The sequence below is a fragment of the Haemaphysalis longicornis genome, unplaced genomic scaffold (assembly GCF_048455015.1).
Source record: "Haemaphysalis longicornis isolate Haplotype H1 unplaced genomic scaffold, Haemaphysalis longicornis Haplotype H1 scaffold_10, whole genome shotgun sequence".
NCBI lineage: Eukaryota > Metazoa > Arthropoda > Arachnida > Ixodida > Ixodidae > Haemaphysalis > Haemaphysalis longicornis.
In genome coordinates, this window is record NW_027526204.1 from 48,148,871 (window position 1) to 48,175,605 (window position 26,735).

Below are 26,735 nucleotides of genomic sequence, written 5' to 3' on the forward strand. Positions count from 1 at the left end.
AACGTTTCCTAGCTCTTCCTTCGCTGCCGGTCGCCTCGATTGCAACTCAGGTATATTCATTTTTCGAAGGCATGCATATTCTTGACTGACCGAGTCATACGAACATCGCAGCGCTAGTCTAAACAAAAAAAGAGAAATATTTCCTGCCTTAACCTGGGGCCCCCTGGAGACGAGGGATTAAAAAAAATCAGTCAGGAGTTTTAAATGCTACATGGGCTAGGCTCGATCGACGTGGTGGTCAGGATTAATTTCGACCACCTTAATTGGGATCTTTCACGTGCGCCAAACTAGAAACAAGTTTTTGCCTGACGCCTCCGCCTAAAAAGCGGCAGCCAGTCGCGATCGGGAATCGAACACGCGTCCTGCCCAGCAGCTCAAGCTGGCCGATGGGCCACCGCGGCGGGTAGAAGTGGGGCCAGCTGCCACGATCGTTATTACATTGTAACTGGAGCTGGTTGACACGCAGGAAAGATTCGAGGCACGGCCATGGGCGTCGGTAGGATTTCATCTTTGGATTGAGGGGAAGACAGCGAGGGGGCAGGGCAATTGACCTGGGGTGGTCTTGAGGGGGGGGGGTGTAAGGGCCCCTTTTGGCATTCCCCTGCCGACGCCCATGGGTACTCTTACATACAGCAGGTCCTCAGGTGGTCCCAACTAGATAAAGGCTAAATAGGCGTAGCTTATTTCAGAACATGGATGTCGCTGCCGCCAAGCGTAGTGCACACCAGTCTCAACCGGCCGCGGTGGCTCAGTGGCTAAGGCGTTGTGCTGCTGACCACGATGACCATGAGTTTGCGGGTTTGACTCCCGGCCGTGGCGGCCGCTTTTCTGATGGAGGCGAAAAGCAAAAACTCCCGTGTGAACGAGATTTCGGCGCACGTTCAAGATCACCAGGTGGTCAAAACTAATCCGGAGCACTCCACTACGGAGCGCCTCGTCGCCTGCGCAGCGTCGGCGAGTTAAACTCTACAATCAATCAAATCAAATCAGGTGGTCACAGCAATCCTGTATAACCGAGAAAAACCATAAATGAGTAGGACTAATCGCACATTTTCAAACGCGCGCGCAGCCTCAACGCTACACTAAAATGCGTTTACAACTGATGTGCTCCACGCGATGCAGCGTTTATGTATTCCAAAGTGTCCAAGGAAAATGAGATTAAGAATTGAGTGAATAAATCTCTTCGATTTGTCCTGCATATGCTGCATGAGTTCAGAATTATTTCAGCCAGTTCAGCGCAGGCGCCGCCACTGCGGAACCGGTCCTGCGCACTCTTGTCGTCTGCTTCTGCGCCTCCTCCCTGGGAAGTGCAGGGAAAGCCGTGAATTCAAGGACTTTAATTCTCCTTCTCCGCTTCCTCAGCCAGTAAAGTGTTTTCTCGCTCTCTCTCTCTGCGCCCGAGGAATTCCGTGGGCCCGTCTGTGCGGTTGCGCTCTTTGCATTCAGAACATGGATGTCGCTGCCGCCAAGAAGCGGCGCAAGCGGTATCTCGACAAAGGGGAACCGTTTGTTGTTCCTCTGTCTACTGCATACGGGCGAAAGAAGCGTGAACGTGATCGCGCCCTGATGACCCCTGCAGAATCTCTGGTGGACAGCAGTGACTCAACGCAACAGTTCGATGCGTCGCCCGTGCTCGCGCAACGAACGTGTGATACCGGCGCAGAGTCATAGTCTGCTGCCGTTGAACTTGACTTGCAAGGTGAAGAAAACGGATGCGACCCGACGATCCCCAACCCCAGCCCAGGTGACGAAAATGAAAGTGGTAATGAGGCATCTGCCTCATGGGCGGCGGATGAGGAGGAAGATGGTGAACGCGCAGTACTGGACGAAGCCGAGCTTTTGGCATCGGATTTCGCCCACTTGGGCGAGGATACTCTACCGGGATCCACAACTACAAAGGCAGCGGCCGTAGTGATGATCATGGCTTTTGTCATCCCCCACAACCTCACCTGGGTAGCCCTCGGAGATTTACTGACGCCCTTTTCGGCTTCAAAGGAAATGTGATTCCCCGGTCTAAGTACCTTTTCAGAAAGGTTTGGGCATCAAAAACAGCCAGAATAGGGAAGAGTTTATTTTATTGCCAGATTTGCGCAACTCATCTGGATCCGGTGCCTGGAACTTCCCGCATGAAATGTGACAGTTGCCTAGTCGACGAGGACAGCGCCACACTGAAGGCACGGGGCAATTATTTTGTCATATTTGACCTGAAGGAACAAGTGATGCATTTGATTGCCCATGCAAAAGACTTTCTCTTTGACAACCTTTTGAGGCTCAAACGAGACACTGAGCAAGGGTTTTGTGCTTCAGTAAAAGACATCACGAGCGGCTTTGTGCTGAGGAATTTGCGGGAAAGTCGGCAAGTGAAGTGGTGTGACTTAACCATAACAGTTAATACTGACGGAAGCCCTGTGTTTAAGTCCTCAACATCGTCTGTGTGGCCTATACTATTCGTCATCAATGAGTTGCCTCCGGACTACAGGTTGAAGAACTCTTTAGTGGGTGGCCTGTGGTTCAGAAAGCATCCTGAAATGACAGTTTTTTTGAAGAAGTTTGTTGATGAACTTAACGAGTTCGGTGAAGTAATTTGGAAGAAAGGGTCAACTGTCATCACATCATCACTCTATGCGGTGTGCTCCTGCGTTGATGTCCCCGCACGGGAACTTGTCAGCAGTGGTGCGTACTGCAGTGGCTTCTTTGGCTGTTCCTGGTGTTATGCCCCTGGAGAGCATGTAGGAGGTACGTTGTTATTGCTTGAATACTATGCTTTAGTATGATAAGTGTGCCCAGACATCTTTTACATTGTCCATTAATTACGCATAGTAGTGTATATCTAATTCTTGTCTCACACACCAGCAGATAGGGGCACCTCTCTGTTGGGCATAAGAGCATATATAGCTGCTGCCATACGAAGAGTTCGAACTGCCAGTTGAACGTGACTGGTCCCGGTGTGCATGGTTAGCAACGTAAATACTCGGGCGAGTTGGTGATGCATGTTGAACCACAGGGCAATCATCAACACAAGGATGCAAAATAGAAGGATAAGCAAGCAAAGCACCGACCTACAGCTCATATAATGTCGTCATAAACTCACTAGCAAATGAAAGCAAAGACCAGAAAATGGGAAAAGACAAGATGGAAAAACAAACCACACAACTACCAGCTTTTTGGCTGCCTTGATAATTTATTGAGTAGGTGCATGGAATTTTGGCCTGTTATGTGGCAAGTTTCATACAATGAATGACTCGCAGGCGCATGCATCGCAGTGAAGAGGTAGTGAATTACCAAGGTGGAAGCTGTTACTGTCTGTTGAAACGACTGTGTCATTTCGGTCGAGGTGTCTAACTTGAACATTGTCTATTACCTCAAATTGAATGGCTGTGGTCCTCCTGACGGCCATTTGGCAGTACGTTAGAGCTTACTACTTCACTCCCACTTTCTTTTTATTAAGTTTGTTTTGTATTATCACTTGACTCTTTCAGGAGCAGTGAGGTACACAAACACCAAGATGGATGAGGAGCGAAACCCGAAGACACGCGTGAAGAAATGATGTTCGCCCTGAGTGTTGGAGAATCAGTGAATGGAGTGAAAGGACCATCAGCCTTCATGAACGTCAAGCACTTCAACATCGTGTTTGGACAAACAGTGGACTATATGCATAGTGTGCTCATTGGTGTGACCAAAGCTTTCACTGACCACTGGTTTGACCAACACAAAAAAGGCGCATCTTTCTGCATAAGTGAGTAACACTGAGCATAGTGTCAGCAAGCACTTATTCCTGCGTATTCTGAATCTCTCCTCCCCTCCAGCCTCCAGCCGAGCAGACCCTTGAAAGCGATTCGTGCATGTAAAAGCACTGTGGTATCCTCCTCTTATCCAAGTCGAGGAAACACATATAGTGGAGAACAGACTCAGAACACAGCCTGTTGCTCCAGCCACTTTTTCACATTTATGTATTTAGTGCTGTGATTATGGTGAACGCACGCTGGGTAAGTTTAAGAAATTAACATGCAGCACAGCATAGCAAAAGGTGGTGTGATGTAGCACGATTTTGATAACTTTTTTCTGGCCCTGTAACCAGTCTGACCGAATTTTAAGTCAGGAAATATTAATTTGAAAAAAATTAGCCAGCTTATGCAGGAATAAGCATACTTTGGGAATAATGTTGACTGGCCTGCATAAATAGATTTTGAGGCCTACCTGCCGCGGTGGCTCAGTGGCTGAGGCGTTGTGCTGCTGAGCACGAGGACGCGCGTTCGATTCCCGGCCGCGGTGGCCGCTTTTCGGATAGAGGCGAAAAGCCAAATCGCCCGTGTGTACAAGATTTCGGTGCACGTAATTAAAGATCCCCAGGTGGTCAAAATTAATCCGGAGCCCTCCACTACGACGCGCCTCATCGCCTGCGTTGCGTCGCCGCGGTAAACCCCACAATAAATATTCAATCAGATTTTGAGGCCTTTAGTTTTCATAATATTGCAGCTTTTTCAAAAGCTCTCGATCTGCTGCTTTGTGTTCCTTGGGGATGGTTGTTTAGCAAGTCAGCTGTTGAGTGCTTGGTACAAGACCCATTTGCCTTTTTCCTGCTTCAGCAAAATCCGTCATTTGCCACTGAATTTTGTCTACATGCATTTTGCCTCCTTTGGCCTCACTTCGCATCTCATCGTAGCTACATCAATACCTAGCTATGTTGCACGCAAGCTGTCCTTTCAATCACATGTACCCTGCCCAACGTAACTTTTTTCTCTTAATTTGAGCCAAAATGCCCTCCACATCACCTTTACCTCAGATAAACACTTTGTAACCTTTAGCATAGTACCCAAAATCTTTCTTTTTATGGCTTGTTGGGCTTGTTTAGGTTTATTTTGAAGAAATCCACAAACACTTTTACTCCCATAAAAGCTCTTGGGTGTCTCACAGCATCAATGTGGCCTTACATTCTTACTACAACGGTTGTCCAAAGTTTGGTTATAAACATGCCATGAGCACTGGAGCATCTTTTTTTCTGTCGCTGTCGCTTCTCCAAATTTATTAAATAAGCTTGGTAAGAGCCCCTCTCATCAGCTCTGGTAAGTGCTAGCACAGTACATTACAGCTGTCCTAGAGATATTTGCATTACTTCCTTCTCTCAACTGCATCACGCAATCCTGCCTAAAACTTCCCCTTCTTTGTATGGCTTGGCTGCATCACTTTTTGTGTGCTGCTATTTTCAACCTCCAAAACTTGCAGCCTATAATGAGTGTTGAACTGGGTTGTGTAATCAGCAATGTGGCATATTTTCTTGATGCAAGCACAGGGTGTACACTGCTATTAACTGCCGTCATTGCTCCCAGGAGGCTGAGTGAAACCTGCAGCGTTGCTATCGAGAACATGGGGTTTCACAAGAAGACAAAAAAAATATTTGGGGATCTTTCTTAGACTGAAAGCAAAAGCTGTGAAATTTTGTGCGAACAGCCACTTTTTTACTATATATGATAGTAAAAAGTAAGCCGGGAGAGCTTTCAATCAACATTCCAAAAAACAGCAAAAACATGAGCAAAACACCCCTAGAAGGCCGGGCTTTGTTTATTTGCCAAGTCACTCTCAGTAAAAGTATCAAAAGGCTCATGACTCGTGCTATCAAAGGTGGGCTGCAATGCGTCATCAGTAAGGCTGTCATGTTCCTTCCATGATGGTTATATCCAAAGCTTTCACCTTAAAGCTGGTTTATTTGTGATGCAGACATTTGTTTATTGCTTTGCCGACTATCTTACCTTGGGCTTGTTTGTGAGATACACAAAAGGTTATAGGGCCACCAAATGCTGGTAATGCCATTTGCTAAAACTCAAGTGAGGCTTTTGAAAAGCCTGCAGTGTAAAAAACATGCACAGCCATGGAAGCCGTTCTTGAAGCGATGCTGCAGCAATAGGACCTCAGTGGGCTAGGCTTGCAACCGCACAAAAAAGCATCAGCAGTGGAGCTGGGACCCCAATATCAAATGAGCAACTTGATGAGCATGGGAACAGTAAATGAGACATTGACTAGGAGTGTACAGCCTTTATCAAAATTTTGTGGGCCACGGCGACGCTGGCCGAAGCAGGCGCGCGGCCAAGCCAGGGTGCTGCGATTGCCGCTGTCGGCTGGTTGCACGGCTAAAGAGAGCGAGGGGAACATTCGTGCTTCCCTCCGTAGTCCAGCTGGAGCAATAAGTGCAGCGAGGCCAGTTTCTCAGAGCAGGCACACTTGGCTTCAGCGCAGGCACTTTGCGCAGCACTTGTCGCGATGGACACACTACAAAAGCAAGAGAAAGAGTTCCCCTCGCTGTCTTTGGCCGTGAAACCAGCTGACAGCGGCAAGCACAGCACCCCGGCTTGGCCGCGCGCCTGCTCTGGCCAGGGTAGCCGTGGCCCACAAAATTTTGATAAAGGCTGTACATATGGTCAGTCTGGGTTTCGTTTAAGGTATTGCTAGGCGGAAGCATTCTTCAATTTTTATTTTGTATAAAATGGGGCGGCTGTAGAAAATGGACATTGCAGTGTAAGTGGCTTAGAAAATCCCACTGCAAACAATTGTTTAAAAATTGCATGTGAAGCATAGAGGGCTGATTTGTCACTGGAATTCGCACCACCTTCTAAAAGTGCTTTTGAATTTAAGTTTTCTTCTGCAAGTGAAGGTCTATTTTCACTCATGACTGCTTCCTGATATGTTTGTATCACAGAGCAGTGGTGACAAAAGCGAGCAATGGAACAGAAATCAGTTCATGATAGATTGCTAGAATCATGGCAACAAAAGCAACATGAATCAAAGAGAAATTCTGGAGAAATTGCTATGTTTAACCTGCTTATATCATCAAGTGGAAACAGGCCCTAATTACCTGTAATACCCATGGACTACCTTTTATTCATTACTGGTACTTTTTTATACCCCAATAAAGTTTATAGCACTGCACATAGGCCCATTTGCACAAGACAAAGCTACACAGCAAAAAAATCTTTTGAAAGAAATTGAGGGGTTTTCAGATAGTGAAATTAATATCTGAATAATGTGCATGCAGTGTGCTAGAGTTGCTTTTCCCACAGAGGAGTGACCGTTTTGTCTCTCTTTCATGCGACAAAGAAACACAAGTACTAACCGGCTGCTCCAAATCAAGCCACCCCACAGCTTTACCCGACTGCCACAGCCTTTGAAAGACAAGTGTCATTGGAAGGCCAGTGAATGGAGGCACTGGCTGTTGTTTTATTCTCTGCCTTGCTGTTTGGACATCCTCCCACAGCGCTTCTGGACCCATTTCGCTCTTTTGGTTGAGGCCATATTTACTCTTCTCTTGGGAGAGCTCACAACAAGGCAGATAGACCTTGCCGGTAAGATTACGGTACAATTGGGTGCTTGCGCAGAAGATTATAAATGTAAAATTTGTGTCACAAACTGTTTTTATAACTGTACAGTGTGGTCCAAACTTGGTATGTAGATGGGGGTGTGGCAAAAGGGCACCTGTGTTTGGTTTATGTTCTCAAGTAGAACTATTGTATGCAGAAGCTTCTACAAGTTTTTATTTCATTTTGTTGTAATCATATTTACAGCTAAACTGTGTAAGTTTTAAAGCAAAATGTTCAAGCACTACTATCAGCTAACCACAAAATAATTAGAGCTTCGTTTTGGTAGGATAACAGGCTTTTGAAAAGTCTGATTATTTGCTGATGTGCTTAGCTCATATTTACATGTTTATTTTAAAGTATTCGTGGCCAAACCTAGAGAGTCAAGAAATATTATGCGTGAGTGTACAAAAACACATTGATGATGAATTCTTTTGAGGCACGAAATTGAACCGCACGCATTCATATGCGCTTAATTGTCTTACTTACACATTATAGGTTAAGCTGCTGTAATTTAAAACCAATAGGCCTTCATTAGGCTGAATTCTGGTGTGTTGAATGCTTAAGCACAAAACATAGTCTAAACTGAATTCCAACAGCATCCATGCCACTAATTTTACCCAGATTATTGAAAACCCTGGCATGCTGGAAAGGTTTGACATGGGGGGGGGGTACCAGGGGGAATGCACAATGCATGGAGGGCAATGTCACTGTATTTGTGCTGCCAACATCACTCCCTGCTCAGAGCTGTCAATTTCTGAATGGTGGCTTCACTTAGACGAATAAACCATGTGGGAATCGTGGAGAACCGCGATCTGCGATCCCGAGCCAGCGAGCGCTTCGGGAGAGACGTTTGTGCGCTGAAACCGGTCCGGCGCTCCGCTGGTTCGTCGGCGTCCAGCGAGAGATGGCGCCACCGATGTGTGCGGGGATAGGCGCGCGGGCGCGGGCGGCGCGAGCGTGCGCGCACGGGAGTCGGGAGAGTCTCGTCGGAGACCCCGCAGGGGCGACATCGGCGGAACGCGGCGGTGGTGGATACATGCATCTCAGGTGGGAGCTTTGTCGCGCGCCGTCAGTGCCTGCCTCCCGTTCGCGGTCACGACCCGGACGGCGTGATTCGTGAACGCCGTCGAGCCTTGTGCTCGCATGCTTTGGGATTCCCCAAATAAACGGTTGTGCTTCGGCACTACTGTCTACTGTGTTCTCGTATCGGCGAACCTCGCTGGGCTGCCGTAGCCATGGGAGCCCGCGTGGTTGACACGCCGGGAGCTAGCGTGGTGGCTTACGCCAGGACTGGCTAAGTCGCCCCGAGGAACCCCTCATATATACCACATGGCGCCCGAACGTGGGGCTCGTATTCAGACGAATTCGAGGTTGCTAGCTCCCCGAGAAATGCGTTGCTGCAGTCGTAGCCCGCTACCCTTTGTCCGAAAGACTCCTCGCGCCGGAAAACACCTCGCGCCAGTCGGTTGCAGGCAGACAGTTATGATGCCCGATACAGCCGTGACGGCAAATGTGTAAACTTTCCTACCCACACCAGGCGGTGAGTCAGTAGGATACCTCCGAGCACCGCAGTTTCGGCCCGCTTGCGAGACGGGAGGTGCGTAGGCCTTGTTCCAACATGGCGGCGGGTCGCCTTCCTCGTAGCGCCGTCTCCGCGCAGTCGCGCCGGCGGCGCCGGTTGAAGTTTCCCGCAGGCGCGGCGGACACTACCGAGCGAGCGTGTGGTGTTTGGGAGTTCGCAAGCCGCACGATGAGCCCGCCGCTACTGCGCTTCGAGTCCGAGGCGGAGTGTTTGCCGATTTGACGCCTGACAAAGAGCGAGGGGGATCGCTGAAGAATCAGTCTCCTCTCGCTGCGGGGTGAAGCGGGAGCAATGGGACCGTTGTCTCCGTGCGTCTCGATGCCGCGAAGTCTCCGCTCGAGATTGCGTTTAGGCAGTAAGAGCTTCGCGCGGCTCGGTAGCGGGCTCGTTGGTCGCGAGAGATCGCCAGCCTTAGTAAGAGACGGACTCTCAGGCGACCTATACCTGTGATGTGCGCCCGTAAGCCGCTGGTATTGCGGTTGGCGCTGGCTCTACGGCAGCTTGTAGTGCTACGAGAGAGTTGCAGGAGCCCGCCTGCTTGATGCTGCCGCAGCTTTGCCGACCAACGCACCAAGCCGAAATTACTCGGACCGGTGTTTCGATGCTGACCCCCCCCGTAATAGTCAGGCGAGCTGCCTCCAGGCGGGGGTGGCTGCTGGAGCACAGTTGCCGGACTCGTGATTCCGCGAGCAAGCGAACGTGCAAGGGGGCACCCTCGGGCATCTTTGTTACCCTATTTGGCGAGATCGTCGATAAGGTTTCCGGCCAGTCACAGGAGATTGCGGAGTCCCGCTGCTCCGCACGTCAAGTTTGGGAATCGTTTAAACTGGACGGTGAGAGCGAGACCTGCAAACGGATACAACCGGGAGCCACGCCAGTCACCACTGCCACGGACAGCGAGGATGGCCTGCTGAACCACCGGCGGGACCGAGCGGCTACCGCCAGTTGCTGCTCCGGCCTGCCGGGCGGCAGCCAACCGTTCGGGAGGACCTGCGGCCGAAGCGGCCACGGAACCCAGGAGGCGGCGGGATCTGGCGCCTACGCGAGCGGCGCGAGCCTTCGGGCAGCCGCAGTGGGCGCGACCGTTCCTGTTGCCGCCTCGAGCTGGGAGTGGGGGTCGCATCATGGCGCGACCCCGGCGTTCGTCGGCTGCGACTGCAGGCTACCCCCGGGCCTGCCAACCTGCTGTGCTGTCCAACCGCGAGAGACGTGGAACCATTGCAATGTGTTTGCGGGTTTGTGAGGCGAGCATCGCGACGGCGGCATCCTGTGGCGAACTTTGGTGTGGAGTGGCGTTCGGTGGCTGTTTTGCTGACTTTAGACGTCGTGACGAGTGTGGTGCAACGTGGCGTCACTCGAGCTCAAGTGGCGTCCAGTTTTATGGGGGAGGAGTGTGGGAATCGTGGAGAACCGCGACCTGCGATCCCGAGCCAGCGCGCGCTTCGGGAGAGACGCTTGTGCGCTGAAACCGGTCCGGCGCTCCGCTGGTTCGTCGGCGTCCCCCGAGAGATGGCGCCACCGATGTGTGCGGGGATAGGCGCGCGGGCGCGGGCGGCGCGAGCGTGCGCGCACGGGAGTCGGGGGAGTCTCGTCGGAGACCCGGTTGGGGCGAGATCGGCGGAACGCGGCGGTGGTGGATACATGCATCTCAGGTGGGAGCTTTGTTTGTCGCACGCCGTGAGTGCCTGCCTCCCGTTCGCGGTCACGACCCGGACGGCGTGATTCGTGAACGCCGTCGAGCCTTGTGCTCGCATGCTTTGGGATTCTCCAAATAAACGGCTGTGCTTCGGCACTACTGTCTACTGTGTTCTCGTATCGGCGAACCTCACTGGGCTGCCGTAGGCATGGGAGCCCGCGTGGTTGACAAGCCGGGAGCTAGCGTGGTGGCTTACGCCAGGACTGGCTAGTCGGCCCGAGGAACCCCTCGTATATCCCACAACCAATATTGAGCTATCCTGCTCAACCTAGCTTCTGCAGGCTGTACTGGTAGTTAGCCACTTGCACGTCTCGAGATGGCTTGTTGCTGCTTCTGGGCCACTTTGCAAGATTTCGGAACACACTTCTCAGATCTTTTTCTCTTGGAAAAAGCCCAAAATACTAACAGAATTGAAAGCCAGCAAGCTGTCAGGCCACGACTGCATGAGAGCATAGTGTCATTGAGCTCTTTTTCTTCCCAAAATTCCTTCAGTGTCACTGTGTTAACCTTATACCCTTCACAATGTAGGCGTCAATAATTCATGATATATATTGTGTACAGGGACAAGTGGGCTGACAGTTGCTTACAAATGAAGCAGTTGTGTTAACTTAGAACTTTTACATGGTTAGCCAAACATATTTTGGCTATCCCTTGGGACAGTGGTTCTTAAATGGGCATTGGCGAACCTGAAGGGGTCCAGCAGGGCATTTCAGGCGATTGCGAAGCCCTCCTCGAAACTCTGTCTTCCACCATTGTTTTCTCCACTTTACCGAACCTTGACTGGCACTACAAAAATGTGGCTTTGCTGCATGATATGTACATTGAACTTCTCTGCATAGCATGCATTTTATAGGGGCCGTCAAGAAAATTTGTTTTATTCAAAAGATTTGGTGTTTTATAGTGCCCCAGCGCTTCTCTGGTAGATGTTTTATTCGCTGAAAAATTAATTATCTTCAGCCAAAATTCTAATTCTCCGGCCAGATCATTTTCGTTGATTCCAGCGAGAATGTATTCAGGGGACATACCTAACATGATTGTTAGTCTGTTGACTACATGTAGCTGCTGCGAAAAACCGAACTGTGTTTAATGGCCTTAATTACTGTTCACCTTCAGAGATGGCACAAATATACCACTCAAAGTCAGCTGTCCGTACTTGTTCTGTTTTTGATGTGGTTTGTACCTTGCTTTCGTTGCAATTGATAGTGATCATTCATAAAACGTTGGGTTCCTCAACAAGCAGGGTCACGTACATGGCGGTGTCACTTATGCCAGGCAGCCAGTGCAGACATTCCCAATGCGCCCAACGGCTGTGCAGCTTTGGCCGGCAAAGTGCACGCCGCACTCACTGCATGGGTGGCACGGTGCTTCTATGTTTACGTGTCCGTTCCTAACTGATATCATTTACACACCATTCATACTGATATACAATGAATTTGCTATAAATTTCAGCACAAATATCTTGACCTGCAAGCTTAAAACTCCTGTTTAAATATCTCCTTCTCTAAGCTTATAATTCCTGTTTAAGTTATGCTGGATTGTGTTGGCCTCGCCCAGTTGCAGCCAGCTGCCATAATATGTCATCAGTTTTGGGCAAAAACGTTTTCCTCATTGTACAGCTTATTTGAGTCAAGTTTATAGTTAATATTGGTATCAGCGTTATCCTAGGAAGGCAGTATTTTGTACGAACCAAACGCATTTTGTTTTCGTGGCCGCTTTAAAGTTGGCTTTTTGGGCAACAGGTCAGCTGTGTGGGAAAGCCAGGTACGAAAAAAAAGGCAAGCATGTAATACGCCACGGTTTTGGTGAATTGAAGGTGGTAGAGGTAATTTTTCAGCTATATGACTTACATCATCATAATTGTTCGACACAAAAAGTAGACAGTGAGTAAGTGTATGCACAGCATTAGCTGCAAGTACACACTGTTTGACATTACAACACGGATCAGCTATTCATTGGGCGTCCCTAATCACTTTTGCAAGCCAAAAAGGGGCCACCACCAAACTGAGGGTTTAGAACCACTGCCTTAGGTTTTGTTTAATGGGCGTGTTTGTCGTTTAACTAAGGAAGGAAAGCATTCTCCCCCAGCCATGAAAAGGTGGCGAGAATTCTGCTTCAGGCTCAGAAGTTTTCATCTGGTGGGAAATAGGATATCATGAATTTGTTCTGAGGATCTTTTCAGTTGTTAAATGCAAATTATACTTGTCACGTGACTGCTGAACAAATGTACTTAACTTGTTTTGTTAGTATGTGGGGTAGATAGTTTCGATATTTTTTGTGGTTTTGTGTAAAATATAGCGGTCTTTCAACGGTATTTTTTTCCAGGTCGCTTGCTTGGGGACTTCGTGTCTTGAACGAAAACTCTCTATGGACCAGAATGTATGACTTGCAACGTACACCAGCTACTGCACCTGACCACAGCGGCAAGGAACTTTGGACCATTGTGGGGTCACAGTGCATCCCCTTTTGAGAGCGGAAATTGAAGGATCGTAAAGACGATTACAGCAACAAGGGATGTTCCGCACCAAGTCACTGAGCGGCTGGTAATGTCGCAACAGCTTCATCTTGCAATGAGCCTTTGGCCCCTTCGGAGGCAGGTTAGAGAGTTAGTAGAGGCGTTGCTTGGGTATCCCGTAACATTGAGCGCAGTACGTGTAGGCAGTTCCTGCATGTTTGGAACCTGTGACCCTGTTCCAGTGTTGTCGACTTGTGAGAAGAATGCTTTTCGTGCCCTCTTTGGATATGTGCCTCCACTGCAGCAGCACTTTCGTTTTAGTTTATCTGGAACGGTGCTACATAGTGCTGCGTATCAGCGAGTGAAGAAAAGAGACAGCACAGTGATTCGGAATGGAGAGCAGGAGTATTTTACCATGCAGAGGATTTTTTAGATGAGTTCTGAAGGGTTGCAGGGTGGCAGTGAATGTGTGCTGCTTTGCAAAAGAATTGTTCTTTTGGATAGCGAGAGCAGGCTGCCACCTCACATAAAAGAATGTTTTCATTCATCGTCTGACGTTTTTGTGTCATCAAATTGGCAGATGGTGTGGAGCCATGCTTATTGGTTGAATTTTTAGATGAGGGCAAGGCATACATTTGTGATCTGCCAAACCTAATTGAGATGGATTAAGTCATATACAGTCAAACCCGGCTATATCAAAACCATTTACATGGAGTTATCCTTTATATTCAACTATTTTTGGACACAGTACATTTACAAGAGAAGCAAAACCTATGCTTACATCAAACAAAAATACCAGCAACAACCAATATATCGAACGAGAAAAGCTGCAGTGGTGACCTGCAAGTTGGCTTTCCCTAAGGGCAGAGGATAAATTCCACCGGCACATCCCTCAAAGTGGTCTAGCCCGGCTGCTCACGGGCAGCAGGCAGCTCTTTCCCCTCCCTCACCTCGCTCTCCCTATCGTGACAGCACCATCACGCCGTGTAGAGCAACCTGTCGCCTTCCCCCTTGCAAAAAATGAGCCCGGTCCACCCACCATGCTTTTTTTAATACATTATGTTTTTGTCGTTCGCACTTTGTGGGCTTTTTCGGAAGTGCAGACGTGGTGGCTAGTGCTAGTTTCAGTAAAGAAAAGCGTATTTAGTGGCTCTAGCTAGCGCGAAGCGAAGCTGCCAAATTTCCCTTTCGCTGTGAAGCTGGAAATTGTAAATCGGAGTTGAACTTGGTGAGAAGTCGGACGTTTCCGTCAGGCACGAGATTCCCTGGAGCACTTTGTCGAAGTAGGTTTTAGGCCGACATTACTAAAAAAACCACCCAAAATTGCTTCAAATCTGCAGGCTTGTGCGTGCCAGTGATGAGTGAAAATCGCGAGTGCAACAAAGCAACCGCTGGTGTTGCTGAAGTAGGGAGCTGGCTGTCGGAATTTCTGGACGCCGTTGCCGGATCAATGGTGAGTGAGTTTGTGAGTGTGGATGGTGGTTTCGCGACCATGTGAGACTTTGAAAGACCACGTGGCTGAGCGCAAGTGAAAGTGGGCGCAACGAGGAAAGCAACGACGATTCTTCGCCCCACAAGCTCTGAAGTGATGGGTGCACTCGCATAGTCAGACGCTTCTTCGCAAATGTGAAAGGTTGCGGCTTCAGCTGCACCGACCCTTTAGATGGTGTAGAGAAGTGCGTACCGTCTCGGGCAGCAAGGTTGTTCAAGCAGAAGATACAGGACTATTTCGTGCGAAAGTAGGGCAGTTTCATCAATAAAGTGTTTTATAAATGCTATGTGCTTTTATGACATCCAATTCGTTAGCTTGCTTATATCAAATTATCTCCTATATCGAACTGATGGGTTTTTTTGCGTGTTTGATATTACCGGGTTTGACTGTAGTCCATGAGCCCACAGATATGTGCCTGTGCAAGCTAGTTGTGAAAGCATCACCATAATTGCATGTTCCCAGTTCCCTGTTGGTTGATTTGTTTTCATGTGAAACTCAACTGGCCTGCTCTGCAAACTCGCTTCATGAAAAATTGACCAATTAATCTGTGTCAAATTTCTTTAGATCAGCTTTGACAGGCCAAATTTGTAATTGTACTTGATCCTAAAATTTTCTGTAGTGCTGTTGTGCCTTGTCCTCATTTTGTTGTTTGTTTCGAGCTGTTCATAGACCTCGCTTTTTTGTCACTTGCATATAAGTAGCCAAATCTATGCCTAATACGTACCATATCATGAACAGTTTCGTTGCGACTTTTTTGCCTTTTTATGTCCCTTAGGTGTCATTTTTCAAATGCTTATCTGTCGCTATGCTACACAGGCTACATTTTTGTGCCTTTTTTGTGACTCTTTTCTAGATTTTCTTGTTCTGTTATTTCTTTATTTTTGTCTTATACATTTTTTCACCTTGTCTACTTATTATTCTATTGTATATCTGTACCTGTTATACCCACTTCCCTCTGTAATGCCCTACCCGGGCCTTGAGGGTAACCTTAAAGAAGCATTGACACCAATTTTCGCCATTAATATTATTGCACAGTTCGCTTCCTTCACTCAACAGAATACCCTGGCTGAAATATGAGCGGCCTGTGACGCGAAGAACATAGTTCAATTGGATCTCATTTATTGCGCCGACGGAGCAGCGCGCGGAGCGGCACTCAGCAAATGGACATCAGTGTGACATCACCCCGTGAAGCCAAAAGAAGTGACGTCACAGCACTCGTCAAAAACTCGTGACGTCACTTCACGCGCGCGGCCCCAGAAGCGGCAAGCGGGCGCAACACCCTCTCAAGCGGGCACCGGTGACGTCCACACAAAGCGGTGAGATCAGGCTGGAAGTCTGTAATATGCGCCGTTTGGGATGAAAGCATGAGAATTTGAAACAAGCGATTTTCAGGCCGTTAAATGTAATTAACTATCGCGCGCTGAAGTATTTGAAGTGCTGTTTCAGGTTTTCCAGACCATTACGCATCGATAAAAGCAATAAAAGTGTAACATAAAATTTTCGTGTCAGTGCTCCTTTAAATAAATAACTAAAAAAATAAATAAAGCCCCTGGTATGTTCTGCATGGTGCCTCTATTTGTTTAAACTGTGTGAGAGTTTTTTCTTGCACGTGTTTGGCTTGTCCAGGTAAGCTTATGAGCAAAACTATTTTTGCACATAACATTCAGTTGAAGGGGCGTTGGGAAGGGGCTGTTTCACCTGGAAATGCACACAAAACTGGAAGGTGGTATGGTCACCGCGGAAGTATTTGCAGTAAAGTTCGGTGCCAAACTCATTTTACTTTTTTTCGGGTTCAGCTGTTTCCTAAGGCTTGGTGCCAGGCAACGTGTTCTTTTTCATTTCCTTTATTCTTCTGCTTAGTTAACTTCTTTACGACAGATGGCGGTAGGTGGTGCCATTTGGTTTTTGGGTTCTGTTCTTGCGACGCCAAAATTCCAGCAGCACCCTAGCCCCCCTCCCTCACTTCCCCCTTTTGGTCACAGAAATTAGCCCATTTAGGAGCATGAACTCCTAATTTATTCCTACTCTGGTCACAAGCATGATGCCCGTTGAAACGAGGCAGACCCTGGCAAGCGTGCACTGCAAGCTGCAGTTGTTTTCGTATATTTCTTTATTTGTGACTACTTTAGTACATAAACTTTGCCATTTGTCAACTAATTTATTAATACTTTTGTATGTAAAATTTGGATAGATTGAACATCGACTTTTGCCTTGTCCATTACTTTGATATGAGATGTGAAGGAGTATCCTAGGAAAACAAAGAACTGGAAACATACCCTACATTCTATAGGGAGATTGACAAGGGGTGGGGGAGTGTAAATGAAGGCTACCAGAATAACCGCATTGCTCACCCTCACTGCTGTCATTTGATGTCCATTTTCTGGGCAATCTTAACGTGCAGTGTCTTTGCCTGAGACTGTAAGCTGATATATACTAAACTAAAACATTTTATTAGGCTGATAAACTTTAATACTACAGTTTCCAAACAAGCTGTGACCTGCTCCTGCGAAAGCAGAATGGCTGGGAAGTGGAAAAGATACACAATGATTGGATATACACGTGGTCCTACCTTCGCGGTCTAGCGAACAGCAGACCTCGGGACACGGCACAAGAGTCAGTGCATAATGACGCCTGTTCGGTGCAGGATGAATGTATAAGGAAGCACTTGTTGTGACTGCACAGCAGAAACACTTCTGCGAACAACTTGAACAAAAGTGGTTTGGAAGCACAAATGAAGACTTTCATCGTCCGCTAGAACCACATTGAAGAAGCCTCGTACGTCTTCGTCGAAAATATAAGCACCAACAAACCAGCGCCGCCATTACTCGACTACGTGATGCTGCCGCTCAATGAATAAATTGTTACTAACGATGCAGTTCACTCGTTTAAGGTACGGACCAACTTGCACTCTTTTTAACTCGGTGAACAAGACTTACAGCGCAGTTATACAGTCGTGCTTTAGGGCCATTTTGAATATGCAATCGGCTTAGCTTGGTTTGGCTTGACTTCACAAACAACTCCTTTAAGACAGTGTTGCCAGGGGCGTTATGAGGTCGACTATTAGTCAATTTTTTTTCTGCATTACAAGTTCTCGTCGCCTTGCAATGTGTAAACACTCTTAAAGACGACTGTCCAACATTTGGGCTAACTCTGTGTATTACGTTGGTCAAGTATTCACTGGTGGCCAGGAGAACATTATTTATAACAAAATTATGTAAACGCGGCACAGAAAAAGTTCACCTAATTATTTTATTACCTGCATGAACTGCATTTAGGGAACATTTTAGAACTGCTCACGACATAGCAGGCTAAATTTGTGCCTGCCCAATGTACTTAAAATTCAAATGTGTAATCAAACAGCTCTCTTCTGATAGGATGATTGATTCACAACAGATTGTGGTGTGCCAAAGTTGCAAATTAACCTGCGTGAAACGACGAACATTTCATTTCTGACTTGGTCAGGCACTGTGATTTTACACCATCAAATTTAAGCACGAGCCCTGACCAAACAAAGCTTCGTTGAACGCTTGACTAAACCAAGTATCATTAATTTGGATTCATCAAATGTCCTGAAGAGCAGTACGTGTAAAAAATGTGGTATAGAACTTTTGGTGCAAGCGCACACGTTGTGAAAAGACGCTGTTATATACAAGTGTAACCTGTGCTTACGCAATAATTATTTTGGCAATTATCACATTTTTATGAGGCCCAGCTGTATTTAAAATTTGGGCTTGAGATGGTTTGTTAAAGAGCTGCCAAGATGCATTTGTTTCTTTTATTCCATTGGTGTATTTTTCTTTGTTTGGCTCTATTTAATTAGCTCAACGTATTTATAGGGCTGCATTAGGTTCTACAAATCCAGGCGCCTCCCCTTTGCCGCGATTCTATAGGAAAAAATATGCAAACATGCACTTTATTCTTCATTCAGCCAACATACATATCTAAAACTTATTGATTAAAAAAACAAAATGGTGTTATAAGCAAACCATATGCATATTTCAAAAGAAAACAATTAACCTTGCTGCCATAAGCTACCGCGGTAATTGTGTTTGTCAAAAATGTGTATGATACTTATTAAGTGGCAGCCATTCATAAGTTAAGCTTGCGCGTTAATATTTTGTGTGTATGTTATATACACTGTAAATGGTCGTTAGTTTGAACCGGAAGGGCAAGCTAGACATTTGAATGCAAATTAATCAGAGTGAAGGATACTGCACTGCGATTGGGGAGCCATATAATGTCCACAATTTGCATGATGATTGAAAAGGTACTGGAATGGAACATCTAGGCAGCTCTTGCGCTAAAGAGTGAATGTAGCGGAAGGCCTCCCTTCATCCTTGTTACCCCTTTCCGTACCATGAAAAAAAAACATACCAAAAATGTTTTTTGCTCAATTTGTAGAGCTTTTCTTTCTGAATGAAGCGGCACAATTATTCCGATAAAATAACGTTATTTATATTACTAATTGTGTAAGAAAGATGGCTCTAAGATGGCACCACACGGCTGCATTATACCGATAAAATAACGTTCCTTTATTTCTTAAATGTGTAAAAAGATTGCCCTTAGATGGCTTCATCGCATGGCCGCAGTGTATTGCTAAAAAGCACCGTCACGGCTACAAAATGACCGATGACGAGTATAGTCATCATAGGTCATGACGAATATGGTACAAAACCTAATGACGATCTATATTCGTAAGCGGGAGCGAAAGGGTTAAAACTCAAGAAGAGACGAGCAGGAATCAATACGTCTTGAGTGGCTAGTGCACAGCCGCCATGGTGCTTAATTCGTCCTTCTATACTTAACGTCGCCACTGGTGTATGCTTCACCTTTTCTTTCTGTATCCAGTGTTACCTAGCAGTAGATGAGTTACAGCTAATCAACTTTCCCAACTTAATTCCGCTTTACTCCTCACTGCACAGGTTCAATCCTTCTCGCATGAAGAGGAATTAAGTCCTGTCTGACAGCGCACCGATCACCTGCACTCGCTAATACTTACGCCTCCCAAAACGTGCGCGTCAGTGTTTTGGATTGGTTTTACCTTGTGCATATAGTACCAGAATTTCCGTGCCCTTTATTTTTGTTCCGAAGGTGACATCCGGCGATGTAGGCAGTGAATATAGGTGTTTCAGTGCCGTGTGCTACTTGCCGAACCGCCGTCCCTGCAGTGGCGCGTAGTTCAATGTAAATTTGTGGCGGTATTTCGCTGCGCATTTTCGCATTAACGGGCTTTTGTACGCATAGCTTTTTATAGATCGAGCTCGGCTGGACCAAATCAGACTGCTCGAATGGTCCTTAGATTCGCATTGAATCATATTGCAGTTCGAACGAGCTAGGGTTCACTGTATAACAGATTGTTTTCCTGGGCATATCCGCTGCCTAGCCGCGAGTCCGCATATTTTGGGTGCTTCACCGTGCGTCACCTTCCATATCCTCCATATCGCTCGTGCGGAGGTTCCGTATGCTTATACGGATTTGGCACTTTCCAAATGTCGCTTTCCGTATTATCCGCAGTCGTTTATGCGGAGCTCCGTATTTTGAATATGGATTCCGTAAGTTCCGTATGGGGGCTTCTATATCGTCCATATAGATTCTGTATGATCCATATGCGAGTCTCCGTATTGCCCGTAAAGATTTCCGTATATCCATTACGGACTTCCGCATCGCTTATACGGATGTCATATGAGTTCCATATCAAGCATGCGGAAATCAAATGGAAACCGTATCTTTTCCGTATGTATAGATACGGAAACCATATCTTTTCCATATGCATATATACGGATTTTTTCAGGAGGGCAGTGAGCGCATTTGGAAAGCAGTGGTATTAGCGCTCTCCAACTCAGCAATGGAAATTGGATAGAGAGATGCAATTCGGCTGCTCGGCAGATGGGGTCCAAGGGGACATGGCGCCTTTTTCGTAGCCTCATTGACTCCACTCAGACAACAGGGGAAACGCAACGTCGACTCCGAAGAGCCCTATACGGGTGCCAAAATACGACGGCCCAACTCGCGGACACTCTATGTTGCTGATATCTTTGCCGCACGGAAGACCCGAGTGGATCCGGTTATCGGTACGCAGGCAAGCAAAGCCCAGACATGGATTTCCCCTTTACACTAGAAGACCATTGGGCAGCTTTAGCTAAGCTTCACAGAGGTACTGCTCCCGGAAGAGACCGAATACCAGTCAAAATATTGCCTAACCACCCAGCCTAGGCCTACCTTCAAATAGAACCTGGGACGATCGTCCACTCCTCCCAGAATGGAAGACCTGCTTTGTCACCTTCATACCCAAGCCAGGGAAAATTGTTTGTTAATACTGATAATCCCAAGTCAAATTCGCTCGCCTCAAGTGCGGTAAGCTCATGAAGGCGACGGTCCGGGATCGTCTCTCTCCCCACATCGAGTCCAATTGCCTCTCTACAGACACTATGTTCGAATTCCACCCACATATGTCGGCACAGGACGTCCTTCTAAATAAAGTGGTTCTCTCTCTCTCTCTCTCTCTCCAGCAATAGCGCGACCTAACTCGACCGACCACAATGCGACAAAACGATAAAGCCATCCTCGCCCTAGATCTCAAGGGAGAATTTGACAGCGTCCGGCACAGCAGCATACTAGCACTTAAAACACAACGGATTGTGAACAAACTCCTTCGCATACGTCAGATTTCCTCTCCAAACATAAAGTATTCCTTTCGACCGGGGACGACGATTATGTTCCACATCGCATGGGTACAACGGGCACCCCGCGAGGAGCCGTCCTGACATCGCTACCTTTTAACATCCCTATGATTCATTTTCAAAACCCCCATTTTACATCCGCTTTTTCTGACGTACTATCGGCGGCAAATGAATGATGATGATGATGGTTGCATTTTAATGGCGCAAGGCCAGCTGGGGCAACGAGCGCCAAAAACAGATGGTTAGCTACAACATATTAAAAGTGTATACTAAAATTGAATAGCAACAGAGGTAAAACCAAATAAAGACAATGGAGATGGCTGGTGTAGACTGCAGGTTGTGTATGCATGATATGATATGAGTTTCAGAAATTGAACTTCTGATAGATACTTAAAAACACGTTTGACAGTAAACATTGGTTCATCGCCTAAGTACGATGGGTGGAGTGGGATTTATTGTCTGTAGAGTTCTGGAAAGTGTTTGCGTCGTGTGGTGTGTAGTGCCTTGCAAGTGATTGGTATGTGAACTACGGATAGGCCCTCTCCATACCTACTGCACACGGGCCTCGGAGACCCAGTGAGAAAGTGTGAATGTGTTACATCAGTGTGGCCTATCCGTAGTCTGGCTAAGGCTACTTCCGTTTGTCTGTCTTGTTTGTCTGTTGTGTATCGACCTAATTGTGGCTTTATAGTGTAGAGTTTGTTCTCTGTTTGTGTGTCCCATGTTTCCTTCCAAGATTTGCGCAAGGCTGTTTGTACCAGTGGCTTCAGGTCGAGGTAGGCAACGCATCTATGCTACTGCGGAGAGCAGCTACAGCGGCACTCTGGTCAGCGATTTCGTTCCCCAGAATGCCACTGTGACATGGAACCCAGCAAACAATTACTTTCAGTTTTGACTGATGAGCAAAGGTTAAGGCTTTGATTAGATGCTGGAGGACAATGTTTTTTGTAGGTCTGAAGCAATGTAAGGCTGTTACCACACTTAAAGAGTCTGTAAAGATAATGGAGTGTTCTGTTCTAGTTGGTGTAATGTGTTGTACTGCTAATAAGACACTATGTGCTTCCGCCGTAAAAATGCTGCTATTTCTGTGTAACGTCTTCGTACTGGTAAAGTTGCGGCCGTGTGCAGCGCATGCGACGGCTGAAGAAGACTTCCAAGCATCGGTATAGAAAGTGGTGGGGGGGTATTTGTGTTGTAACTGAAGAAAGTGCTGTAGTATAAGTTCTCTAGGCGCATTTCGTGTGTTGATATGTTTAAAAGAAATATCGCACGAAATTGCTGACCTCTCCCAAGGCGAAATGAAGTCAGCAATAGAAGACTTCATGCTCTCCTCAAATGAAATCCCTAGTTCCTCAGCGAGGGCTCTCACTCGGATAGAAAGGAGCGGGTATCGATGGCCGTGCTGCGAAAAACGGATCGGATGAGGTGTTGCTTATGATAAAACTACATGGGTGGTTTTTTATAGAAGTCGCCTTAATAGCATACAGCAATGAAGTATAAGAACGCTGGTGCTCAAGGCTCCACCTATCACCCTCTGCATACAGGCTTTCAATGGGACTCGTCCGGAACGCTCCACATGCAAGACGGAGACCCAAGTGCAGCACTGGATCCAACATTTTCAGAGCAGTTTTACAGGCGGACCCATAGACGGCACTCCCGTAGTCCGACCTTGAGCCAATAAGGCTGGAAAAAACGCGGAGGAGTGTTTGTTTGTCTGCTCCGTAGGAGCAATGCGAAAGGACCTTCACAGTATTCATGGTTTTGAGGCTCTCCTGTTTCAGGTGTTTTATATGGGGAATAAATGACAGTTTTTCATCAAGTACCACACCTAAAAATTCGTGTTCCTTTTTGGGAGAGATTGAGACACCTTTAAGCTTAATATCAGGATCAGCATGGATTCCGCGCCTCCTTGAAAATACAACACAGGTACACTTGTCTGGATTACGCTTAAATCCATTCCTGTCTGCCCAGTCAGCAAGTTTGTTGACACCAACCTGGACTTGCCTCTCGCAGACGGACAGATTACATGATTTGAAGGAGATTTGAACGTCGTCTACATATAGCGAGTAAAAAATGGTTGGTGGTAATCCTTTTCCCAGCGAGTTCATTTTTATAATAAACAGCGTGCAGCTCAAAACGCCCCCTTGAGGTACACCGTTTTCCTGGACGTGAACTCGGGACTGTCTATCGCCCACTCTCACACGAAAAGTTCTTTCCGACATGTAGCTTGCAAGAGTATTTAACATGTTGCCTGACAAACCAAAAGACTTAAGATCGCTAAGAATTTCATAGCGCCATGCAGTATCATACGCTTTTTCAATATCGAAAAATACTGTCACACAATACTGTTTATGAATAAATGCATCTTTGATGTAGGATTCTAAGGCAACGAGTTGATCATGCGTGGATCGCCCTGCCCTGAAGCCTGCCTGGCAACTCTCGGGAAGTCCATTGTACACCAGGAAGTACACAAGCCTCCGGTTAATCATCTTCTCGAAAAGCTTGCAAACGCAGCTCATCAAGGCAATGGGTCGATAGCTAGCGGGAAAGGAAGGATCCTTCCCCTCTTTCAGGAAAGTTACAACTATAGCCTCCCTCCAAGAGTTTGGAATGTGCCCCGAAAGCCAAATCTTGTTATATAGGTGGAGGAGTGTTAGAAGAGTGTGCGAGTGTAGGTGCTGTATCATTGTATATGTGATGCTGTCTGGGCCTGGAGCTGAGGGTTTACAAGTGCTCAGAGCGGCCCTCAGCTCATGCAGTGAAAACTCTGAGTTATAAGAAGATGTTGACCAATTGTTATCTAGTATAGGCTTCTTTTCGGCCGTTTGTTTGTGTTTCATGAAAGCGTTCGTGTAGTGTGCTGAACTGGACACGTGTTGGAAGTGTTGTGCGAGTGTGTTAGCCTGGTCTTCCAGTGTGTCCCCTGTCGTACTAACCAGGGGCAGGCTGTGTGTCTGTTGTCCTTTTAGTTTGCGTATTCGTGTCCAGACTTTGCGAGTGTCAGTGCACGAGTTTATGGATGTTACGAATGAGCGCCAACTTTCTCGTTTTGCTTCACGACGCACCCATTTTCCAAACGCCTTTGCCCGTTTGAACATGAGAAGGTTACCCGACGTGGGGTACCGACGAAGGATACCCCACGCCATGTTCTGGGCCTCTCGCGCCCGCCTACAGTCCTCATTCCACCACGGCCTCCGCTGGTTGCGCGGGGCACCAGAGACGTGGGGAATGGACTTTTCGGCGGCGTCGAGGATGTGCGCCGTAAGGAGTTGGGTGGCTTCATGTAGGTGTAGGTGTGTTATTGATGTGTAGTGTAGTTTGGATATTTCTGTAAATGTATTCCAGTTTGCTCTTGCTTCATTGAACCTATTATGGGAGGGTGAACTGGTAGGGCCTTTGCCTATGTACGTTAATGAATTATGGAAGTGGTCACTACCGTATGAATTTGTGTCCACATCCCATTCAAGAGACGGAAGAAGAACTGCCGATCAAGGTGTGAGTCAGGTCAAGGTGTGAGTAAGTGCTGTGTCCTATATTGTAATATGTTGGCTGTTTCTTGTTGAAAAGGCATGCTCCCGACGATGTTAAGAATTTCTCAATGAGGCGACCTCGGGCATCGGTGCGGGAAGAGCCCCAAAGAGAATTATGTGCATTCAGGTCGCCTACCAAGATGTAAGGTTCTGGCAACTGATCTACCAGCCCCTCAAAATCCGAGCTTGAAAGCTGGAAGTCAGGCGGTATGTAAAGGGAGCAGACTGTTATTAATCTATTAAATATTATTGAACGATTTGCAACAGCTTCAAGGACAGTGTTCAAGGAGATGGTATTACATGCAATGCATTTTCGAGCAACAATAGCCACAGCTCCCGAGGAGTGTGTGCATCCATCTCTGTCTTTTCTAAATACCATATAATTATTCAGGAAGTTTGTGTTTTTGCTGCTCAGACAAGTTGCCTGCAGACACATTATACATGGCTGCTTGGTGTGCAGTATCTTATATATATCGTCAAGATTTTTGATGAGGCCTCTACAGTTCCATTGTATAATATTTTCCCTTCCCATTATTTGCAAAAGCGACTGGAAATGTGTGAGAATGAGTGTTTACGTATTGTCTTTCGGGGCTGTGACTCTTGGTTTTTTGGGCTTATCGGATGGTTTGGATGATGGTACCCGTTCCTTCCGCTGCACTGCAGACAGATAGGGTCCAACGTTCATGTCTTCGTCCGACGTCCTCGGAGTGCCCAACGGATTGGGCTCCTTGGACGTGGCACCCTTCTGGGTGCTCTTTTCTGCAACCGCCGCCACCGATGGCATCAGCACTTCCAGAAGTGCCACAGGCGGTGCGGCAGGGGCGGGAGCTCCTGCGGGATCCCCCATCTCCACCTCCATATCCGTACCCTCACTTGAGCTTTGGACAGGTGAAGAAGAAATGGTGGATGCAGCAGCCCCCCCAACTGACTCAGTTGCCACCACAGCGGCTGGTGACTGAACAAGCGGTGTGGTGACGGGTTGGGCTGTCGGAGACAACCCAATGGGGGGCTGGGGTGGGACCAGATCAGACTCACTGAACTGGGTCGCCACCGAGACCAGACGCCGCTCTGCCCCCCGGCGAGCTGCGTCGGCGTACCTTGGAGAAGCAAAGCAGGCAAACCTTTTGCGTGTTTCCGGGTACGAGATGTTTCCCGTTACCTTCAAATTAATCATGCGTTTCTCGAGTTTGAACCTGTCACAGGTACGCGAGTACACTGCATGGGGTCCTTCACAATTTGGGCATTTCATGCTACTGGCTTTACAATTGTCTGTAGGGTGGTCGTGATTAGAACATTTGGCACACGTCAGTTTCCCCCGACAATGTAAAGTGCCGTGCCCATAGCGCTGGCACTTGTAGCACCGACGCGGATTGGGAACATAGGGACACACTTCACAACGGATGAAGCCGGCATTTACATATTGAGGGAGGTTGCAACGGTCGAAAGTGAGAATTACATGCTTTGTTTTTATTTCCTGGTTGTCTCTACGGATGGTGATTCGTCTGACTGCAGTAACGCCTTGCTCACGCAGGCCCTCCAGCAAGTCGGAGTCTTTTTGGTCCTTTAGGTCAAATTGAGAAATTACACCTTGGCATGATTTTAGACTGCGGTGAGGAGTGACCCTAATTTGCAAGTCACCGATCATGCTCTGTTCGAGAATTTTAGACTGTTGTTGATTCTGTATTTCCACAAGGATTTCACCACTGGTTAGCTTTTTGCTTTGTAGTTCTTGCCCAGAATGTTTTCAAGAAACTTAGCAATGAGGAAGACTCACTTCGATGTAAGAGGTTCAGATTTTTCTGCAGATTCCATGATCAAAAATCGGGGAAAATTGTCAGGTCTGGAGAATTCTATGGTAGGTAGCAGTGGGAAATTCACTTCGGTGCAGCCCCTTTTAGGGGGCCGATCACGGTTGAGGGGGGTTTTCAAAATACCGTATGGCATAGTATAAAAG

The 26,735-nt window shown here is 47.3% G+C and overlaps 1 pseudogene; it reads left to right on the forward strand.

Annotated features, from left to right (window-relative positions):
• Positions 1-26,735, forward strand: part of LOC144159821 (uncharacterized) — a 38,629-nt pseudogene that overhangs the window by 2,549 nt on the left and 9,345 nt on the right.